At 50.9% G+C, this 20,807-nt stretch overlaps 1 long non-coding RNA gene across 4 annotated transcripts in view; it reads right to left on the minus strand.

The window, feature by feature from the left end:
• Positions 1-20,807, minus strand: part of LOC137527965 (uncharacterized) — a 285,924-nt gene that overhangs the window by 254,475 nt on the left and 10,642 nt on the right. For 3 of the 4 annotated variants that reach the window (XR_011023245.1, XR_011023244.1, XR_011023247.1), the window contains exons 2-3: positions 9,817-9,951; positions 8,012-8,084 (exon numbers count right to left, since the gene is read on the minus strand). This is a non-coding gene — a long non-coding RNA (uncharacterized lncRNA). Of the gene's footprint in view, positions 1-7,995; positions 8,085-9,816; positions 9,952-20,807 lie in introns of all 4 variants that reach the window. The other variant, XR_011023246.1, reaches the window with a different exon arrangement.

The raw sequence follows: 20,807 nt of genomic DNA on the forward strand, positions 1-20,807 counted from the left end.
TCCGCGAAAGTTCGCGAACCCGGTTCGCGAACCTAAAATCGGAGGTTCGGCCCAACTCTACTGGAGGTACAGTTGAATAAATAGCTGTATATTTAGGCTGTATCTGTGCTATGAAGCAGCAGATTAGGATGTACAGTTGGGTAAATGGCTGTATATTTAGGTTGCATCTGTGCTATAAACCAGCAGATCTAGGTGTACAGTTGGATCAATGGCTGTACATTTAGGCTGTATCTGTGCTATAAACCAGCAGATCTGGATATACAGTACAGTTGGATAAATGGCTGTATATTTAGGCTGTATGTGTGCTATAAACCAGCAGATCTGGATGTACAGTTGGATAAATGGCTGTATATTTAGGCTGTATCTGTGCTATAAACCAGCAGATCTGGAGGTACAGTTGGATAAATGGCTGTATATTTAGGCTGTATCTGTGCTATAAACCAGCAGATCTGGATGTACAGTTGGATAAATGGCTGTATATTTAGGCTGTATCTGTGCTATAAACCAGCAGATCTGGAGGTACAGTTAGATAAATGTCTGAATATTTAGGCTGTATCTTTGCTATAAACCAGCAGATCTGGATGTACAGTTGGATAAATGGCTGTGTATTTAGGCTGTACCTGTGCTATAAACCAGCAGATCTGGAGGTACCGTTGGATAAATTGCTGTATGCTGTATCTGTGCTATAAACCAGCAGATCTGGATATACAGTTGGATATATGGCTGTATATTTAGGCTGTACCTTTGCTATAAACCAGCAGATCTGGATGTACAGTTGGATAAATGGCTTTATATTTAGGCTGTATCTCTGCTATAAACCAGCAGATCTGGAGGTACAGTTGGATAAATGTCTGAATATTTAGGCTGTAGTTGTGCTATAAACCAGCAGATCTGGATGTACAGTTGGATAAATGGCTGTATATTTAGGCTGTGTGTGTACTATAAACCAGCAGATCTGAATGTACAGTGGGATAAATGGCTGTATATTTAAGCTGCATCTGTGCTATACACCTGCAGATATGGATATACAGTTCGATAAATGGCTGTATATTTAGGCTGTATCTGTGCTATAAACCAGCAGATCTGGAGGTACAGTTGGATAAATGGCTGTATATTTAGGCTGGATCTGTGCTATAAACCAGCAGATCTGGATATACAGTTGGATAAATGACTGTATATTTAGGCTGTATCTGTGCTATAAACCAGCAGATCTGGATATACAGTTGGATAAATAGCTGTATATTTAGGCTGTATCTGTGCTATAAACCAGCATATTTGGATGTACAGTTGGATAAATGGCTGTATATTTAGGTTGCATCTGTGCTATAAACCAGCAGATCTAGGTGTACAGTTGGATAAATGGCTGTACATTTAGGCTGTATCTGTGCTATAAACCAGCAGATCTGGATATACAGTACAGTTGGATAAATGGCTGTATATTTAGGCTGTATGTGTGCTATAAACCAGCAGATCTGGATGTACAGTTGGATAAATGGCTGTATCTGTGCTATAAACCAGCAGGTCTGGAGGTACAGTTGGATAAATGGCTGTATATTTAGGCTGCATCTGTGCTATAAACCAGCAGATCTAGAGGTACAGTTGAATAAATGGCTGTATATTTAGGCTGTATATGTGCTATAAACCAGCAGATCTGGATGTACAGTTGGATAAATGGCTGTATATTTAGGCTGTATCTGTGCTATAAACCAGCAGATCTGGAGGTACAGTTGGATAAATGGCTGTATATTTAGGCTGTATCTGTGCTATATACCAGCAGATTTGGATATACAGTTTTAATAAATGGCTGTATATTTAGGCTGTGTCTGTGCTATAAACCAGCAGATCTGGATGTACAGTTGGATAAATGGCTGTATATTTAGGCTGTATCTGTACTATAAACCAGCAGATCTGGATGTACAGTTTTAATAAATGGCTGTATATTTATGCTGCATATGTGCTATAAACCAGCAGATCTGGAGGTACAGTTGGATAAATGGCTGTATATTTAGGTTGTATCTGTACTATAGACCAGCAGATCTGGATGTACAGTTTTAATAAATGGCTGTATATTTATGCTGCATCTGTGCTATAAACCAGCAGATCTGGAGGTACAGTTTTAATAAATGGCTGTATATTTAGGCTGTATCTGTGCTATAAACCAGCAGATCTGGAGGTACAGTTGGATAAATGGCTGTATATTTAGGCTGTATCTGTACTATAAACCAGCAGATCTGGATGTACAGTTTTAATAAATGGCTGTATATTTATGCTGCATCTGTGCTATAAACCAGCAGATCTGGAGGTACAGTTTTAATAAATGGTTGTATATTTAGGCTGTGTCTGTGCTATAAACCAGCATATCTGGAGGTACAGTTGGATAAATGTCTGTATATTTAGTCTGTATCTGTGCTATAAACCAGCAGATCTGGAGGTACAGTTGGATAAATGGCTGTATATTAAGGCTGTATCTGTGCTATAGACCAGCAGATCTGGAGGTACAGTTGGATAAATGGCTGTATATTAAGGCTGTAGCTGTGCTATAAACCAGCAGATGTGGATGTACGGTTGGATAAATGGCTGTATATTAAGGCTGTAGCTGTGCTATAAACCAGCAGATTTAGGTGTACAGTTGGATAAATGGCTGTATATTATTTAGGCTGTATCTGTGCTATAAACCAGCAGATCTGGAGGTACAGTTGGATGATTGGATGTATATTTAGTCTGTATGTGTGCTATAAACCAGCAGATCTGGAGGTACAGTTGGATAAAAGATCATATAGCCGCCACCAAATGACTAGATTATAAATGCATTGTGGACAGTTTCACAGTTGAATGTGATGAAAGGTTTAGGTAAGAGATAATTGGCAGGATGTGGGCAGGAAGAACCCCTGCAGCGCCCCCTCGCTGGCTCGCCTTCACCTCTTTTGAAGGATCAAAGTGGGAAAAATAAAAAAGGAATACAAACTGGGGCCTTTTTTTTAGCGACAGAAAACAAGTGTGAAGCGGCAAAGCGTGAGGCGGCGGAGGCGGGCCTAAAATGGCGGGATTTGCCAGCAGTACTTTCTTCCCTCTGTGTAATAGACTGAAATATACCTCATCCCTGTGTTAGTTCTGCCCGACAGGTTCTTTCACACACCGCAGTGTCTGGAGTGAATTAATAATTCAGCTCAGATACAGTGTGACACGGCATATTAATGACTTTTAGATTAATGGGGCCTTTACAGATGTAAGAATTCCATTTAACTATTTGGCACTGCGGAGGAGATGTCTGAGAAAAAAGTTTAATACCCTGGACTGGCTGTTCTGTGTTCCCAGGGGCCGGACTGGCTGCTCTCTGTGCCCAGGGGCCGGACTGGCTGTTCTGTGTTCCCAGGGGCCGGACTGGCTGCTCTGTGTTCCCAGGGGCCGGACTGGCTGTTCTGTGTTCCCAGGGTCCGGACTGGCTGCTCTGTGTGCCCAGGGGCCGGACTGGCTGTTCTGTGTTCCCAGGGGCTGGACTGGCTGTTCTGTGCTCCCAGGGGCCGGACTGGCTGCTCTGTGTGCCCAGGGGCCGGACTGGCTGTTCTGTGTGTCCAGGGGCCGGACAGGCTGCTCTGTGTGCCCAGGGGCCGGACTGGCTGTTCTGTGTGTCCAGGGGCCGGACAGGCTGCTCTGTGTGCCCGGGGGCTGGACTGGCTGTTCTGTGTGCCCAGGGGCCGGACTGGCTGTTCTGTGTGCCCAGGTGCCGGACTGGCTGTTCTGTGTGCCCGGGGGCCGGACTGGCTGCTCTGTGTGCCCAGGGGCCGGACTGGCTGCTCTGTGTGCCCAGGGGCCGGACTGGCTGCTCTGTGTTCCCAGGGGCCAGACTGGCTGTTCTGTGTGCCCAGGGGCCGGACTGGCTGCTCTGTGTGCCCAGGGGCCGGACTGGCTGCTCTGTGTGCCCAGGGGCAGGACTGGCTGCTCTGTGTGCCCAGGGGCCGGACTGGCTGCTCTGTTTTCCCAGGGGCCGGACTGGCTGCTCTGTGTTCCCAGGGGCCGGACTGGCTGTTCTGTGTGCTCAGGGGCCGGACTGGCTGCTCTGTGTGCCCAGGGGCCGGACTGGCTGCTCTGTGTGCCCAGGGACTGGACTGGCTGTTCTGTGTTCCCAGGGGCTGGACTGGCTGTTCTGTGTGCCCAGGGACCGGACTGGCTGTTCTGTGTTCCCAGGGGCCGGACTGGCTGTTCTGTGTGCCCAGGGGCCGGACTGGCTGTTCTGTGTTCCCAGGGGCTGGACTGGCTGTTCTGTGTGCCCAGGGGCCGGACTGGCTGTTCTGTGTTCCCAGGGGCCGGACTGGCTGTTCTGTGTTCCCAGGGGCTGGACTGGCTGTTCTGTGTGCCCAGGGGCCGGACTGGCTGTTCTGTGTTCCCAGGGGCTGGACTGGCTGTTCTGTGTGCCCAGTGGCCGGACTGGCTGTTCTGTGTTCCCAGGGGCCGGACTGGCTGTTCTGTGTTCCCAGGGGCCAGACTGGCTGCTCTGTGTGCCCAGGGGCCGGACTGGCTGTTCTGTGTGTCCAGGGGCCGGACTGGCTGTTCTGTGTGTCCAGGGGCCGGACTGGCTGTTCTGTGTGTCCAGGGGCCGGACTGGCTGCTCTGTGTGCTTAGGGGCCGGACTGGCTACTCTGTGTGCCCAGGGGCCGGACTGGCTGCTCTGTGTGCCCAGGGGCTGGACTGGCTGTTCTGTGTTCCCAGGGGCCGGACTGGCTGTTCTGTGTTCCCAGGGGCAGGACTGGCTGCTATGTGTGCCCAGAGGCCGGACTGGCTGCTCTGTGTGCCCAGGGGCTGGACTGGCTGTTCTGTGTTCCCAGGGGCCGGACTGGCTGCTCTGTGTGCCCAGGGGCAGGACTGGCTGCTATGTGTGCCCAGAGGCCGGACTGGCTGCTCTGTGTGCCCGGGGGCCGGACTGGCTGCTCTGTGTGCCCAGGGGCCGGACTGGCTGCTCTGTGTGCCCAGGGGCTGGACTGGCTGTTCTGTGTGCCCGGGGGCCGGACTGGCTGTTCTGTGTGCCCGGGGGCCAGACTGGCTGTTCTGTGTGCCCAGCTGGACTGGCTGCTCTGTGTTCCCAGAGACCGGACTGGCTGCTCTGTGTGCCCGGGGGCCGGACTGGCTGCTCTGTGCCCAGGGGCCGGACTGGCTGTTCTGTGTGCCCAGTGGCCGGACTGGCTGCTCTGTGTGCCCAGGGGCCGGACTGGCTGCTCTGTGTGCCCAGGGGCCGGACTGGCTGCTCTGTGTGCCCAGGGGCCGGACTGGCTGCTCTGTGTGCCCAGGGGCCGGACTGGCTGCTCTGTGTGCCCAGGGGCCAGACTGGCTGCTCTGTGTGCCCAGTGGCCGGTCTGGCTGTTCTGTGTGCCCAGGGGCTGGAATGGCTGCCTTGTGTGCCCGGGGGCCGGACTGGCTGCTCTGTGTGCCCAGGGGCCACACATGTATTATAGATATTTAAAGTGATCAAGCTCAGGATCAAAATAAGATACTGGCTGTTCTGTGTTCCCAGGGGCCGGACTGGCTGTTCTGTGTTCCCAGGGGCTGGACTGGCTGTTCTGTGTGCCCAGGGGCCGGACTGGCTGTTCTGTGTTCCCAGGGGCTGGACTGGCTGTTCTGTGTGCCCAGTGGCCGGACTGGCTGTTCTGTGTTCCCAGGGGCCGGACTGGCTGTTCTGTGTTCCCAGGGGCCAGACTGGCTGCTCTGTGTGCCCAGGGGCCGGACTGGCTGTTCTGTGTGTCCAGGGGCCGGACTGGCTGTTCTGTGTGTCCAGGGGCCGGACTGGCTGTTCTGTGTGTCCAGGGGCCGGACTGGCTGCTCTGTGTGCTTAGGGGCCGGACTGGCTACTCTGTGTGCCCAGGGGCCGGACTGGCTGCTCTGTGTGCCCAGGGGCTGGACTGGCTGTTCTGTGTTCCCAGGGGCCGGACTGGCTGTTCTGTGTTCCCAGGGGCAGGACTGGCTGCTATGTGTGCCCAGAGGCCGGACTGGCTGCTGTGTGTGCCCAGGGGCTGGACTGGCTGTTCTGTGTTCCCAGGGGCCGGACTGGCTGCTCTGTGTGCCCAGGGGCAGGACTGGCTGCTATGTGTGCCCAGAGGCCGGACTGGCTGCTCTGTGTGCCCGGGGGCCGGACTGGCTGCTCTGTGTGCCCAGGGGCCGGACTGGCTGCTCTGTGTGCCCAGGGGCTGGACTGGCTGTTCTGTGTGCCCGGGGGCCGGACTGGCTGTTCTGTGTGCCCGGGGGCCAGACTGGCTGTTCTGTGTGCCCAGCTGGACTGGCTGCTCTGTGTTCCCAGAGACCGGACTGGCTGCTCTGTGTGCCCGGGGGCCGGACTGGCTGCTCTGTGCCCAGGGGCCGGACTGGCTGTTCTGTGTGCCCAGTGGCCGGACTGGCTGCTCTGTGTGCCCAGGGGCCGGACTGGCTGCTCTGTGTGCCCAGGGGCCGGACTGGCTGCTCTGTGTGCCCAGGGGCCGGACTGGCTGCTCTGTGTGCCCAGGGGCCGGACTGGCTGCTCTGTGTGCCCAGGGGCCAGACTGGCTGCTCTGTGTGCCCAGTGGCCGGTCTGGCTGTTCTGTGTGCCCAGGGGCTGGAATGGCTGCCTTGTGTGCCCGGGGGCCGGACTGGCTGCTCTGTGTGCCCAGGGGCCACACATGTATTATAGATATTTAAAGTGATCAAGCTCAGGATCAAAATAAGATACTTTGAAGAGAGTGAAGCCTCAGGATCCTATAGAGGCTTCCCTCGGTGGTCCGGTGTCCCCCGTCGCTGAGCGTGGCCCACATCGGGGCCACCCAGCTCCTCTTCATGCAGCATGGCCGCACAGTAGACACGCAAGCACGGCTGCGCATGTGCAGTAGAACGGAGACCCAAGGCGTAACCTGAGGCCTCCCTCTCTTTAGGTAAGTATCTCCATTTCGGGATCACTTTAACTTTTATTGGTTCACCACAGTGTCACACAGATACATGCCGGCAGTGACAGACTGCTGTTTCCACGATGGCCTCCATTCAATAAGCGCTGTTTGGTAAAGTAATTTAGGTCGGTAAAATACCACATTTGGTATTTTAAATGTTTTTACCAAATTCACTAAGATTTCCCCCATGCAGTAGAAGTTTGGTAATATACCGAAAAGACATGCTTCAACTCACTAAGCCCTGCTCAGGGAGTCTCACCAGCTGTGGAGCAGGTCAGGCAGGAAGCTGCGAGTCTTCCCACAAGTGGTGTGCATGAGTTGGGTTTTTTCTGTCCAGTGCATGGCTGGAATCCCTTTAGATGTGCTGCAGCCACTAGAGGGAGCTCTTCTGTATAGCAGTATATAGATATGCACATCTATAGGGATACAGAAAAGTTTTTTTAAATGTCTCCTTCTCCTGCTCTGCCGTTCTGAAGTCCAGGGTATCCGACCAAATGGGTTAAGAAGCAGGGCTGTGTGGCTCTCCCTGTTGGCTGTCTCTGTGCCTGGCCAACCTATTGGCTGTCTGCTGCATCTGTCAATGTTACCGCATGGAGATTGTGAGTTACCGGCTGGTCAGAGCTGGAGGTGAATACCAATATACCGAACACTTTTACTTGATTTGCCGAATGCTTTAACCTTTGTGAATTGCAATTTCTTGACGTACTTACCGCACAAGTCGGTAATTTACCTTGCTAGCCGGTAAATTTACTTTTTAGTGTGGTAATAGGTTTAGTGAATTGGCATTTGGCAAGGTTATCGGTAAAATCATCTGTTTTCTGCATTACCGAAAGGGGGGTTCCCCTTCCGTAACCTTCAAAATTTGGGGAGTATAGGAGGCGTGGCTGTGGAGATATCGTCCTCAGCATAATAGAATAGGAAATCTTACAGCACAGGATGGTACTGCGCATATGGGGGAGCGTAAATTTTAGGGCAGCACTACGGACCAATTATTGCGGTGTGTGGCACCCTGTGGGAAGAATGGTCCTGTATAGCAGCAGGCCAATCAAAACGCTGACGCGCATAACCATAGGACCAAGCAAGCCACATATACCTAGCTGCATGCTCACCCTACTGCACATCAGGTTAAAGGGGGGCCCCAATCTCTCTCCAAATATCATGGCACAACCACCCAATGGCAACCTACAAAAATACACAAAGGGAGAAACAAACGGTTAAAAAGTAAATAAGACCGCAGAGGTATGAAAAGACACTAGTATATGAATATACACAGATACGTTTTGAATCAATATGTATTAGATACAATAACTAAAAATGTGTGTGCAAGGGGTCGAGACCCCGCAACCCCTAACCCCCAAAAGAAAGAAAGAAAAAGAGAAAAAAAGATAGATAGATAGATAGATAGATAGATATGAGATACAGTAGATAGATAGATAATGCATAGATAGATAGATTAAACAAAATTAGACAGGTGCATAAATTTGGGCACCACAAAAAAGAAATGAAATCAAGATTTAGTAGATCCTCCTTTTGCAGAAATTACAGCCTCTAAACGCTTCCTGTAGGTTCCAATGAGAGTCTGGATTCTGGTTGAAGTTATTTTGGACCATTCCTCTTTACAAAACATCTCTAGTTCATTCAGGATTGATGGCTTCCGACCATGGACAGCTCTCTTTAAAGGGAAGAGAGGATATAAAAAACAAACTGCACTTACCTGGGGCTTCTTCCAGCTCCTGGCAGTCGATCGGTGCCCTCGCCACAGCTCCTCTCCCTCCCGGCGTGGAGCGCTCCAGGTCGGCTTCTGTGCGCTCCACGGCGCGGGTCACGTAGTGTTGGGACGTCATCTGGTCTCTACTGCGCAGTAGTAGTAGTAGTTCTGCGCCTGCGCAGTAGAGACCTGATGACGTCCCTACATCACGTGGCTCCCCGCCGTGGAGCGCACAGAAGCCGACCTGGAAGCTGACCTGGCGAGGTCGGCTTCTTCACCGCTGGACGCCGGGAGGGAGAGGAGCTGCGGCGAGGGCACCGATCGACTGCCAGGAGCTGGAAGAAGCCCCAGGTAAGTGCAGTTTGTTTTTTATATCCTGTGCGGATCTTCCCTTTAACTCACACCACAGATTTTCAATTTATATTCAGGTCGGGGGACTGAGATGGCCATTCCAGAACGTTGTACTTGTTCCTCTGCATGAATGCCTTAGTGGATTGTTTAGGGTCGTTGTCTTGTTGAAAGATCCAGCCCCGGCGCAGCCTCAGCTTTGTCACTGATTCCTGGACATTGGTCTCCAGAATCTGCTGATGCTGAGTGGAATCCATGCGTCCCTCAACTTTGACAAGATTCCCAGTCACTGCACTGGCCACACAGCCCCACAGCATGATGGAACCACCACCATATTTTACTGTAGGTAGCAGGTGTTTTTCCTCCATGTATAATGAATGCCCCTTGTTATGCCAAATAACTCAATTTTAGTTTCATCAGTCCACAGCACCTTATTACAAAATTAATCTGGCTTGTCCAAATGTGCTTTAACATACCTTAAGCGGCTCTGTTTGTGCTGGGGGCGGAGAAAAGGCTTCCTCTGCATCACTCTCGCATACAGCATCTCCTTGTGTAAAGTGCACCAAATGGTTGAACGATGCACAGTGACTCCATCTGCAGCAAGATGATGTTGTAGGTCTTCGATGATGGTCTGTGAGTTGACTCTGTGTCAGGCTTGTCTGGTCAATGACTATAGGTCAGGCTGTAGGCTCATATGACTGACCTATAGCCCAGCCCGTAACAGCTGCACAAACTCCTACCTAACACAGAACTACAATACCCTACAGGTAGATGTAGCATAGAGACTGACAGATAGTATTCACCACACAGGACCTAAGGTACAATGCAAGGCACAGTATACACAGGTATTATAGTCACCTGAGGCCTGGAAGATGAAGCAATCCAGATGAGAGTCAAGTGGCTGTTTGCAGGTAGAATGGGATGCAGTTCAGGCCCTAAGAGGTAGCGTGGTCAGTGTAGCCAGTGTCGGTCCGGGCAGCGTTCAAACAAGTCCTTATCCAGGCAGCAGACAGGCAAGGTCCAGGTACACAGCAGAGTCGGCAACGGGTAATCCAATAAGCATGGTAAGGATATAAAACGGAGTCAGCAAAAGGGAATCAAGCTAGAGTTAAACATGGTGAGAGATACAAGGCAGAGTCGGCAACAGTAACCGAATGTTTGTGAGCGCATACCCAGCAACAAGCCAAAGCTAAATGCTATCACGGGCGATGTCTGGGGGCACTCACTTGAGTTAAATACAAGGACTAACCAATCAGAAAGAGAAAGCATCCAAAGTACCCAATGACATTGCGTTTGTAAACAGGTCAGCTGATACGCCATACACACACGGCTATTGTTTATAGCAGCGGAGTGCGTACTGAAAGAGCGTCCGCCGCCTATCCAATGGGAGCTGAGCGTCATGCGCTCCAGTGACGTCAGCGGCCTGCCGAGACCCAGAGGCTTGCAACTCAGCATTCGTCTCGGCATTCCGCCGCCATGAGTGCCCTGAGAATCTTACACTCTGACTGTTCCCACCATACGTCACTTCTGTTTATCCAAGATTTTTCTTGGTCTGCCATTTTCAAGTCTTTATTTGGAAGGATTGGTGTTATGTGGCAATGGTGGGGCTGGTAACAGCCTTGCGGCAGCATTCTGTAGTAGCTGCAGGCGGTGTAGGTCTTTATTTGGAAGGGTTGGTGTTATGTGGCAATGGCGGGTTTGGTAACAGTCTTGTGGCAGCACTCTGTACTAGCTGCAGGTGGTGCAGGTCTTTATTTGGAAGGATTGGTGTTATGTGGCAATGGCGAAGTTGGTAACAGCCTCGCAGCAGCATTCTGTACTAGCTGCAGGTGGTGCAGGTCTTTATTTGGAAGGATTGGTGTTATGTGGCAATGGCGGGGTTGGTAACAGCCTCGCAGCAGCATTCTGTACTAGCTGTAAGCGGTGCAGGTCTTTATTTGGAAGGATTGGTGTTATGTGGCAATGGCAGGTTGGTAACAGCCTTGCGGCAGCATTCTGTACTAGCTGTAAGCGGTGCAGGTCTTTATTTGGAAGGATTGGTGTTATGTGGCAATGGCGGGGTTGGTAACAGCCTTGCATCAGCATTCTGTACTAGCTGCAGGTGGTGCAGGTCTTTATTTGGAAGGATTGGTGTTATGTGGCAATGGCGGGGTTGGTAACAGCCTTGCATCAGCATTCTGTACTAGCTGCAGGCGGTGCAGGTCTTTATTTGGAAGGGTTGGTGTTATGTGGCAATGGTGGGGTTGGTAACAGCCTCGCAGCAGCATTCTGTACTAGCTGCAGGCGGTGCAGGTCTTTATTTGGAAGGGTTGGTAATATGTGGCAATGGTGGGGTTGGTAACAGCCTCGCAGCAGCATTCTGTACTAGCTGCAGGCGGTGCAGGTCTTTATTTGGAAGGATTGGTGTTATGTGGCAATAGCGGGGTTGGTAACAGCCTCGCAGCAGCATTCTGTACTAGCTGCAGGTGGTGCAGGTCTTTATTTGGAAGTATTGGTGTTATGTGGCAATGGCGGGGTTGGTAACAGCCTTCCATCAGCATTCTGTACTAGCTGCAGGCGGTGCAGGTCTTTATTTGGAAGGATTGGTGTTATGTGGCAATGCCGGGGTTGGTAACAGCCTTGCAGCAGCATTCTGTACTAGCTGCAGGCGGTGCAGGTCTTTATTTGGAAGGATTGGTGTTATGTGGCAATGGTGGGGTTGGTAACAGCCTTGCAGCAGCATTCTGTACTAACTGCAGGCGGTGCAGGTCTTTATTTGGAAGGGTTGGTGTTATGTGGCAATGGCGGGGTTGGTAACAGTCTTGAAGCGGCATTCTGTACTAACTGCAGGCGGTGCAGGTCTTTATTTGGAAGGATTGGTGTTATGTGGCAATGGTGGGGTTGGTAACAGCCTTGCAGCAGCATTCTGTACTAACTGCAGGCGGTGCAGGTCTTTATTTGGAAGGGTTGGTGTTATGTGGCAATGGTGGGGTTGGTAACAGCCTTGCAGCAGCATTCTGTACTAACTGCAGGCGGTGCAGGTCTTTATTTGGAAGGGTTGGTGATATGTGGCAATGGTGGGGTTGGTAACAGCCTCGCAGCAGCATTCTGTACTAGCTTCAGGCGGTGCAGGTCTTTATTTGGAAGGATTGGTGTTATGTGGCAATGGCGGGGTTGGTAACAGCCTTGCATCAGCATTCTGTACTAGCTGCAGGTCTTTATTTAGAAGGATTGGTGATATGTGGCAATGGCGGGGTTGGTAACAGCCTTGCAGCAGCATTCTGTACTAGCTGCAGGTAGTGTAGGTCTTTATTTGGAAGGATTGGTGATATGTGGCAGTGGCGGGGTTGGTAACAGTCTTGCAGCAGCATTCTGTACTAGCTGCAGGCGGTGCAGGTCTTTATTTGGAAGGATTGGTGTTATGTGGCAATGGCGGGGTTGGTAACAGCCTCGCAGCAGCATTCTGTACTAGCTGCAGGTGGTGCAGGTCTTTATTTGGAAGGATTGGTGTTATGTGGCAATGGCGGGGTTGGTAACAGCCTCGCAGCAGCATTCTGTACTAGCTGCAGGTGGTGTAGGTCTTTATTTGGAAGGATTGGTATTACGTGGCAATGGCGGGGTTGGTAACAGTCTTGCGGCAGCATTCTGTACTAGCTGCAGGTGGTGCAGGTCTTTATTTGGAAGGATTGGTGTTATGTGGCAATGGTGGGGTTGGTAACAGCCTCGCAGCAGCATTCTGTACTAGCTGCAGGCGGTGCAGGTCTTTATTTGGAAGGATTGGTGTTATGTGGCAATGGCGGGGTTGGTAACAGCCTTGCAGCAGCATTCTGTACTAGCTGCAGGCGGTGCAGGTCTTTATTTGGAAGGATTGGTATTATGTGGCAATGGTGGGGTTGGTAACAGTCTTGCGGCAGCATTCTGTACTAGCTGCAAGCGGTGCAGGTCTTTATTTGGAAGGATTGGTGTTATGTGACAATGGCGGGGTTGGTAACAGCCTTGCAGCAGCATTCTGTACTAACTGCAGGCGGTGCAGGTCTTTATTTGGAAGGATTGGTGTTATGTGGCAATGGCGGGGTTGGTAACAGCCTTGCATCAGCATTCTGTACTAGCTGCAGGCGGTGCAGGTCTTTATTTGGAGGGATTGGTGTTATGTGGCAATGGTGGGTTTGGTAACAGTCTTGCAGCAGCATTCTGTACTAACTGCAGGCGGTGCAGGTCTTTATTTGGAAGGGTTGGTGATATGTGGCAATGGTGGGGTTGGTAACAGCCTCGCAGCAGCATTCTGTACTAGCTGCAGGCGGTGCAGGTCTTTATTTGGAAGGATTGGTGTTATGTGGCAATGGCGGGGTTGGTAACAGCCTCGCAGCAGCATTCTGTACTAGCTGCAGGTGGTGCAGGTCTTTATTTGGAAGGATTGGTGTTATGTGGCAATGGCGGGGTTGGTAACAGCCTTGCATCAGCATTCTGTACTAGCTGCAGGCGGTGCAGGTCTTTATTTGGAAGGATTGGTGTTATGTGGCAATGCCGGGGTTGGTAACAGCCTTGCAGCAGCATTCTGTACTAACTGCAGGCGGTGCAGGTCTTTATTTGGAAGGGTTGGTGATATGTGGCAATGGTGGGGTTGGTAGCAGTCTTGTAGCAGCATTCTGTACTAACTGCAGGTGGTGTAGGTCTTTATTTGGAAGGATTGGTGATATGTGACAATGCCGGGGTTGGTAACAGTCTTGTGGCAGCATTCTGTACTAGCTGCAGGCGGGGCAGGTCTTTATTTGAAAGGATTGGTGTTATGTGGCAATGCCGGGGTTGGTAACAGCCTTGCAGCGGCATTCTGTACTAGCTGCAAGCGGTGCAGGTCTTTATTTGGAAGGATTGGTGATATGTGGCAATGGCGGGGTTGGTAACAGTCTTGTGGCAGCATTCTGTACTAGCTGCAGGCGGTGCAGGTCTTTATTTGGAAGGATTGGTGTTATGTGGCAATGGCGGGGTTGGTAACAGTCTTGCAGCAGCATTCTGTACTAGCTGCAGGCGGTGCAGGTCTTTATTTGGAAGGATTGGTGTTATGTGGCAATGCCGGGGTTGGTAACAGTCTTGTGGCAGCATTCTGTACTAACTGCAGGCGGTGCAGGTCTTTATTTGGAAGGATTGGTGTTATGTGGCAATGGCGGGGTTGGTAACAGCCTTGCATCAGCATTCTGTACTAGCTGCAGGCGGTGCAGGTCTTTATTTGGAAGGGTTGGTGTTATGTGACAATGGTGGGGTTGGTAACAGCCTCGCAGCAGCATTCTGTACTAGCTGCAGGCGGTGCAGGTCTTTATTTGGAAGGGTTGGTGATATGTGGCAATGGTGGGGTTGGTAACAGCCTCGCAGCAGCATTCTGTACTAGCTGCAGGCGGTGCAGGTCTTTATTTGGAAGGATTGGTGTTATGTGGCAATAGCGGGGTTGGTAACAGCCTCGCAGCAGCATTCTGTACTAGCTGCAGGTGGTGCAGGTCTTTATTTGGAAGTATTGGTGTTATGTGGCAATGGCGGGGTTGGTAACAGCCTTCCATCAGCATTCTGTACTAGCTGCAGGCGGTGCAGGTCTTTATTTGGAAGGATTGGTGTTATGTGGCAATGCCGGGGTTGGTAACAGCCTTGCAGCAGCATTCTGTACTAGCTGCAGGCGGTGCAGGTCTTTATTTGGAAGGATTGGTGTTATGTGGCAATGGTGGGGTTGGTAACAGTCTTGCAGCGGCATTCTGTACTAACTGCAGGCGGTGCAGGTCTTTATTTGGAAGGATTGGTGTTATGTGGCAATGGTGGGGTTGGTAACAGCCTTGCAGCAGCATTCTGTACTAACTGCAGGCGGTGCAGGTCTTTATTTGGAAGGGTTGGTGTTATGTGGCAATTGCGGGGTTGGTAACAGTCTTGCAGCGGCATTCTGTATTAACTGCAGGCGGTGCAGGTCTTTATTTGGAAGGATTGGTGTTATGAGGCAATGGTGGGGTTGGTAAAAGCCTTGCAGCAGCATTCTGTACTAACTGCAGGCGGTGCAGGTCTTTATTTGGAAGGGTTGGTGTTATGTGGCAATGGTGGGGTTGGTAACAGCCTTGCAGCAGCATTCTGTACTAACTGCAGGCGGTGCAGGTCTTTATTTGGAAGGGTTGGTGATATGTGGCAATGGTGGGGTTGGTAACAGCCTCGCAGCAGCATTCTGTACTAGCTGCAGGCAGTGCAGGTCTTTATTTGGAAGGATTGGTGTTATGTGGCAATGGCGGGGTTGGTAACAGCCTCGCAGCAGCATTCTGTACTAGCTGCAGGTGGTGCAGGTCTTTATTTGGAAGGATTGGTGTTATGTGGCAATGGCGGGGTTGGTAACAGCCTCGCAGCAGCATTCTGTACTAGCTGCAGGTGGTGCAGGTCTTTATTTGGAAGTATTGGTGTTATGTGGCAATGGCGGGGTTGGTAACAGCCTTCCATCAGCATTCTGTACTAGCTGCAGGCGGTGCAGGTCTTTATTTGGAAGGATTGGTGTTATGTGGCAATGCCGGGGTTGGTAACAGCCTTGCAGCAGCATTCTGTACTAGCTGCATGCGGTGCAGGTCTTTATTTGGAAGGATTGGTGTTATGTGGCAATGGTGGGGTTGGTAACAGTCTTGCAGCGGCATTCTGTACTAACTGCAGGCGGTGCAGGTCTTTATTTGGAAGGATTGGTGTTATGTGGCAATGGTGAGGTTGGTAACAGCCTTGCAGCAGCATTCTGTACTAACTGCAGGCGGTGCAGGTCTTTATTTGGAAGGGTTGGTGTTATGTGGCAATGGCGGGGTTGGTAACAGTCTTGCAGCGGCATTCTGTACTAACTGCAGGCGGTGCAGGTCTTTATTTGGAAGGATTGGTGTTATGTGGCAATGGTGGGGTTGGTAACAGCCTTGCAGCAGCATTCTGTACTAACTGCAGGCGGTGCAGGTCTTTATTTGGAAGGGTTGGTGTTATGTGGCAATGGTGGGGTTGGTAACAGCCTTGCAGCAGCATTCTGTACTAACTGCAGGCGGTGCAGATCTTTATTTGGAAGGGTTGGTGATATGCGGCAATGGTGGGGTTGGTAACAGCCTCGCAGCAGCATTCTGTACTAGCTGCAGGCAGTGCAGGTCTTTATTTGGAAGGATTGGTGTTATGTGGCAATGGCGGGGTTGGTAACAGCCTCGCAGCAGCATTCTGTACTAGCTGCAGGTGGTGCAGGTCTTTATTTGGAAGGATTGGTGTTATGTGGCAATGGCGGGGTTGGTAACAGCCTCGCAGCAGCATTCTGTACTAGCTGCAGGTGGTGCAGGTCTTTATTTGGAAGGATTGGTGTTATGTGGCAATGGTGGGGTTGGTAACAGTCTTGCAGCAGCATTCTGTACTAGCTGCAGGTGGTGTAGGTCTTTATTTGGAAGGATTGGTATTACGTGGCAATGGCGGGGTTGGTAACAGTCTTGCGGCAGCATTCTGTACTAGCTGCAGGTGGTGCAGGTCTTTATTTGGAAGGGTTGGTGTTATGTGGCAATGGTGGGGTTGGTAAAAGCCTCGCAGCAGCATTCTGTACTAGCTGCAGGCGGTGCAGGTCTTTATTTGGAAGGGTTGGTGATATGTGGCAATGGTGGGGTTGGTAACAGCCTCGCAGCAGCATTCTGTACTAGCTGCAGGCGGTGCAGGTCTTTATTTGGAAGGATTGGTGTTATGTGGCAATGGCGGGGTTGGTAACAGCCTTGCATCAGCATTCTGTACTAGCTGCAGGCGGTGCAGGTCTTTATTTGGAGGGATTGGTGTTATGTGGCAATGGTGGGTTTGGTAACAGTCTTGCAGCAGCATTCTGTACTAACTGCAGGCGGTGCAGGTCTTTATTTGGAAGGGTTGGTGATATGTGGCAATGGTGGGGTTGGTAACAGCCTCGCAGCAGCATTCTGTACTAGCTGCAGGCGGTGCAGGTCTTTATTTGGAAGGATTGGTGTTATGTGGCAATGGCGGGGTTGGTAACAGCCTCGCAGCAGCAATCTGTACTAGCTGCAGGTGGTGCAGGTCTTTATTTGGAAGGATTGGTGTTATGTGGCAATGGCGGGGTTGGTAACAGCCTTGCATCAGCATTCTGTACTAGCTGCAGGCGGTGCAGGTCTTTATTTGGAAGGATTGGTGTTATGTGGCAATGCCGGGGTTGGTAACAGCCTTGCAGCAGCATTCTGTACTAACTGCAGGCGGTGCAGGTCTTTATTTGGAAGGGTTGGTGATATGTGGCAATGGTGGGGTTGGTAGCAGTCTTGTAGCAGCATTCTGTACTAACTGCAGGTGGTGTAGGTCTTTATTTGGAAGGATTGGTGATATGTGACAATGCCGGGGTTGGTAACAGTCTTGTGGCAGCATTCTGTACTAGCTGCAGGCGGGGCAGGTCTTTATTTGGAAGGATTGGTGTTATGTGGCAATGCCAGGGTTGGTAACAGCCTTGCAGCGGCATTCTGTACTAGCTGCAAGCGGTGCAGGTCTTTATTTGGAAGGATTGGTGTTATGTGGCAATGGCGGGGTTGGTAACAGTCTTGTGGTAGCATTCTGTACTAGCTGCAGGCGGTGCAGGTCTTTATTTGGAAGGATTGGTGTTATGTGGCAATGGCGGGGTTGGTAACAGTCTTGCAGCAGCATTCTGTACTAGCTGCAGGCGGTGCAGGTCTTTTTTTGGAAGGATTGGTGTTATGTGGCAATGGCGGGGTTGGTAACAGTCTTGTGGCAGCATTCTGTACTAGCTGCAGGTGGTGCAGGTCTTTATTTGGAAGGATTGGTATTATGTGGCAATGGCGGGGTTGGTAACAGTCTTGCAGCCGCATTCTGTACTAGCTGCAGGCGGTGCAGGTCTTTATTTGGAAGGATTGGTGTTATGTGGCAATGGCGGGGTTGGTAACAGTCTTGTGGCAGCATTCTGTTCTAGCTGCAAGCGGTGCGGGTCTTTATTTGGAAGGATTGGTGATATGTGACAATGCCGGGGTTGGTAACAGCCTTGCATCAGCATTCTGTACTAGCTGCAGGCGGTGCAGGATTTTATTTGGAAGGATTGGTGATATGTGACAATGCCGGGGTTGGTAACAGTCTTGTGGCAGCATTCTGTACTAGCTGCAGGCGGTGCAGGTCTTTATTTGGAGGGATTGGTGTTATGTGGCAATGGTGGGTTTGGTAACAGTCTTGCGGCAGCATTCTGTACTAGCTGCAAGCGGTGCAGGTCTTTATTTGGAAGGATTGGTGTTATGTGGCAATGGCGGGGTTGGTAACAGCCTCGCAGCAGCATTCTGTACTAGCTGCAGGTGGTGCAGGTCTTTATTTGGAAGGATTGGTGTTATGTGGCAATGGCGGGGTTGGTAACAGCCTCGCAGCAGCATTCTGTACTAGCTGTAAGCGGTGCAGGTCTTTATTTGGAAGGGTTGGTGTTATGTGGCAATGGTGGGGTTGGTAACAGCCTTGCAGCAGCATTCTGTACTAACTGCAGGCGGTGCAGGTCTTTATTTGGAAGGGTTGGTGATATGTGGCAATGGTGGGGTTGGTAACAGCCTCGCAGCAGCATTCTGTACTAGCTTCAGGCGGTGCAGGTCTTTATTTGGAAGGATTGGTGTTATGTGGCAATGGTGGGGTTGGTAACAGCCTTGCATCAGCATTCTGTACTAGCTGCAGGTCTTTATTTGGAAGGATTGGTGATATGTGGCAATGGCGGGGTTGGTAACAGCCTTGCAGCAGCATTCTGTACTACCTGCAGGTGGTGTAGGTCTTTATTTGGAAGGATTGGTGATATGTGGCAGTGGCGGGGTTGGTAACAGTCTTGCAGCAGCATTCTGTACTAGCTGCAGGCGGTGCAGGTCTTTATTTGGAAGGATTGGTGTTATGTGGCAATGGCGGGGTTGGTAACAGCCTCGCAGCAGCATTCTGTACTAGCTGCAGGTGGTGCAGGTCTTTATTTGGAAGGATTGGTGTTATGTGGCAATGGCGGGGTTGGTAACAGCCTCGCAGCAGCATTCTGTACTAGCTGCAGGTGGTGCAGGTCTTTATTTGGAAGGATTGGTGTTATGTGGCAATGGTGGGGTTGGTAACAGTCTTGCAGCAGCATTCTGTACTAGCTGCAGGTGGTGTAGGTCTTTATTTGGAAGGATTGGTATTACGTGGCAATGGCGGGGTTGGTAACAGTCTTGCGGCAGCATTCTGTACTAGCTGCAGGTGGTGCAGGTCTTTATTTGGAAGGATTGGTGTTATGTGGCAATGGTGGGGTTGGTAACAGCCTCGCAGCAGCATTCTGTACTAGCTGCAGGCGGTGCAGGTCTTTATTTGGAAGGATTGGTGTTATGTGGCAATGGCGGGGTTGGTAACAGCCTTGCAGCAGCATTCTGTACTAGCTGCAGGCGGTGCAGGTCTTTATTTGGAAGGATTGGTATTATGTGGCAATGGTGGGGTTGGTAACAGTCTTGCGGCAGCATTCTGTACTAGCTGCAAGCGGTGCAGGTCTTTATTTGGAAGGATTGGTGTTATGTGACAATGGCGGGGTTGGTAACAGCCTTGCAGCAGCATTCTGTACTAACTGCAGGCGGTGCAGGTCTTTATTTGGAAGGATTGGTGTTATGTGGCAATGGCGGGGTTGGTAACAGCCTTGCATCAGCATTCTGTACTAGCTGCAGGCGGTGCAGGTCTTTATTTGGAGGGATTGGTGTTATGTGGCAATGGTGGGTTTGGTAACAGTCTTGCAGCAGCATTCTGTACTAACTGCAGGCGGTGCAGGTCTTTATTTGGAAGGGTTGGTGATATGTGGCAATGGTGGGGTTGGTAACAGCCTCGCAGCAGCATTCTGTACTAGCTGCAGGCGGTGCAGGTCTTTATTTGGAAGGATTGGTGTTATGTGGCAATGGCGGGGTTGGTAACAGCCTCGCAGCAGCATTCTGTACTAGCTGCAGGTGGTGCAGGTCTTTATTTGGAAGGATTGGTGTTATGTGGCAATGGCGGGGTTGGTAACAGCCTTGCATCAGCATTCTGTACTAGCTGCAGGCGGTGCAGGTCTTTATTTGGAAGGATTGGTGTTATGTGGCAATGCCGGGGTTGGTAACAGCCTTGCAGCAGCATTCTGTACTAACTGCAGGCGGTGCAGGTCTTTATTTGGAAGGGTTGGTGATATGTGGCAATGGTGGGGTTGGTAGCAGTCTTGTAGCAGCATTCTGTACTAACTGCAGGTGGTGTAGGTCTTTATTTGGAAGGATTGGTGATATGTGACAATGCCGGGGTTGGTAACAGTCTTGTGGCAGCATTCTGTACTAGCTGCAGGCGGGGCAGGTCTTTATTTGAAAGGATTGGTGTTATGTGGCAATGCCGGGGTTGGTAACAGCCTTGCAGCGGCATTCTGTACTAGCTGCAAGCGGTGCAGGTCTTTATTTGGAAGGATTGGTGATATGTGGCAATGGCGGGGTTGGTAACAGTCTTGTGGCAGCATTCTGTACTAGCTGCAGGCGGTGCAGGTCTTTATTTGGAAGGATTGGTGTTATGTGGCAATGGCGGGGTTGGTAACAGTCTTGCAGCAGCATTCTGTACTAGCTGCAGGCGGTGCAGGTCTTTATTTGGAAGGATTGGTGTTATGTGGCAATGCCGGGGTTCGTAACAGTCTTGTGGCAGCATTCTGTACTAACTGCAGGCGGTGCAGGTCTTTATTTGGAAGGATTGGTGTTATGTGGCAATGGCGGGGTTGGTAACAGCCTTGCATCAGCATTCTGTACTAGCTGCAGGCGGTGCAGGTCTTTATTTGGAAGGGTTGGTGTTATGTGGCAATGGTGGGGTTGGTAACAGCCTCGCAGCATCATTCTGTACTAGCTGCAGGCGGTGCAGGTCTTTATTTGGAAGGGTTG

Source organism: Hyperolius riggenbachi, chromosome 8, assembly GCF_040937935.1.
Source record: "Hyperolius riggenbachi isolate aHypRig1 chromosome 8, aHypRig1.pri, whole genome shotgun sequence".
Lineage (NCBI taxonomy): Eukaryota > Metazoa > Chordata > Amphibia > Anura > Hyperoliidae > Hyperolius > Hyperolius riggenbachi.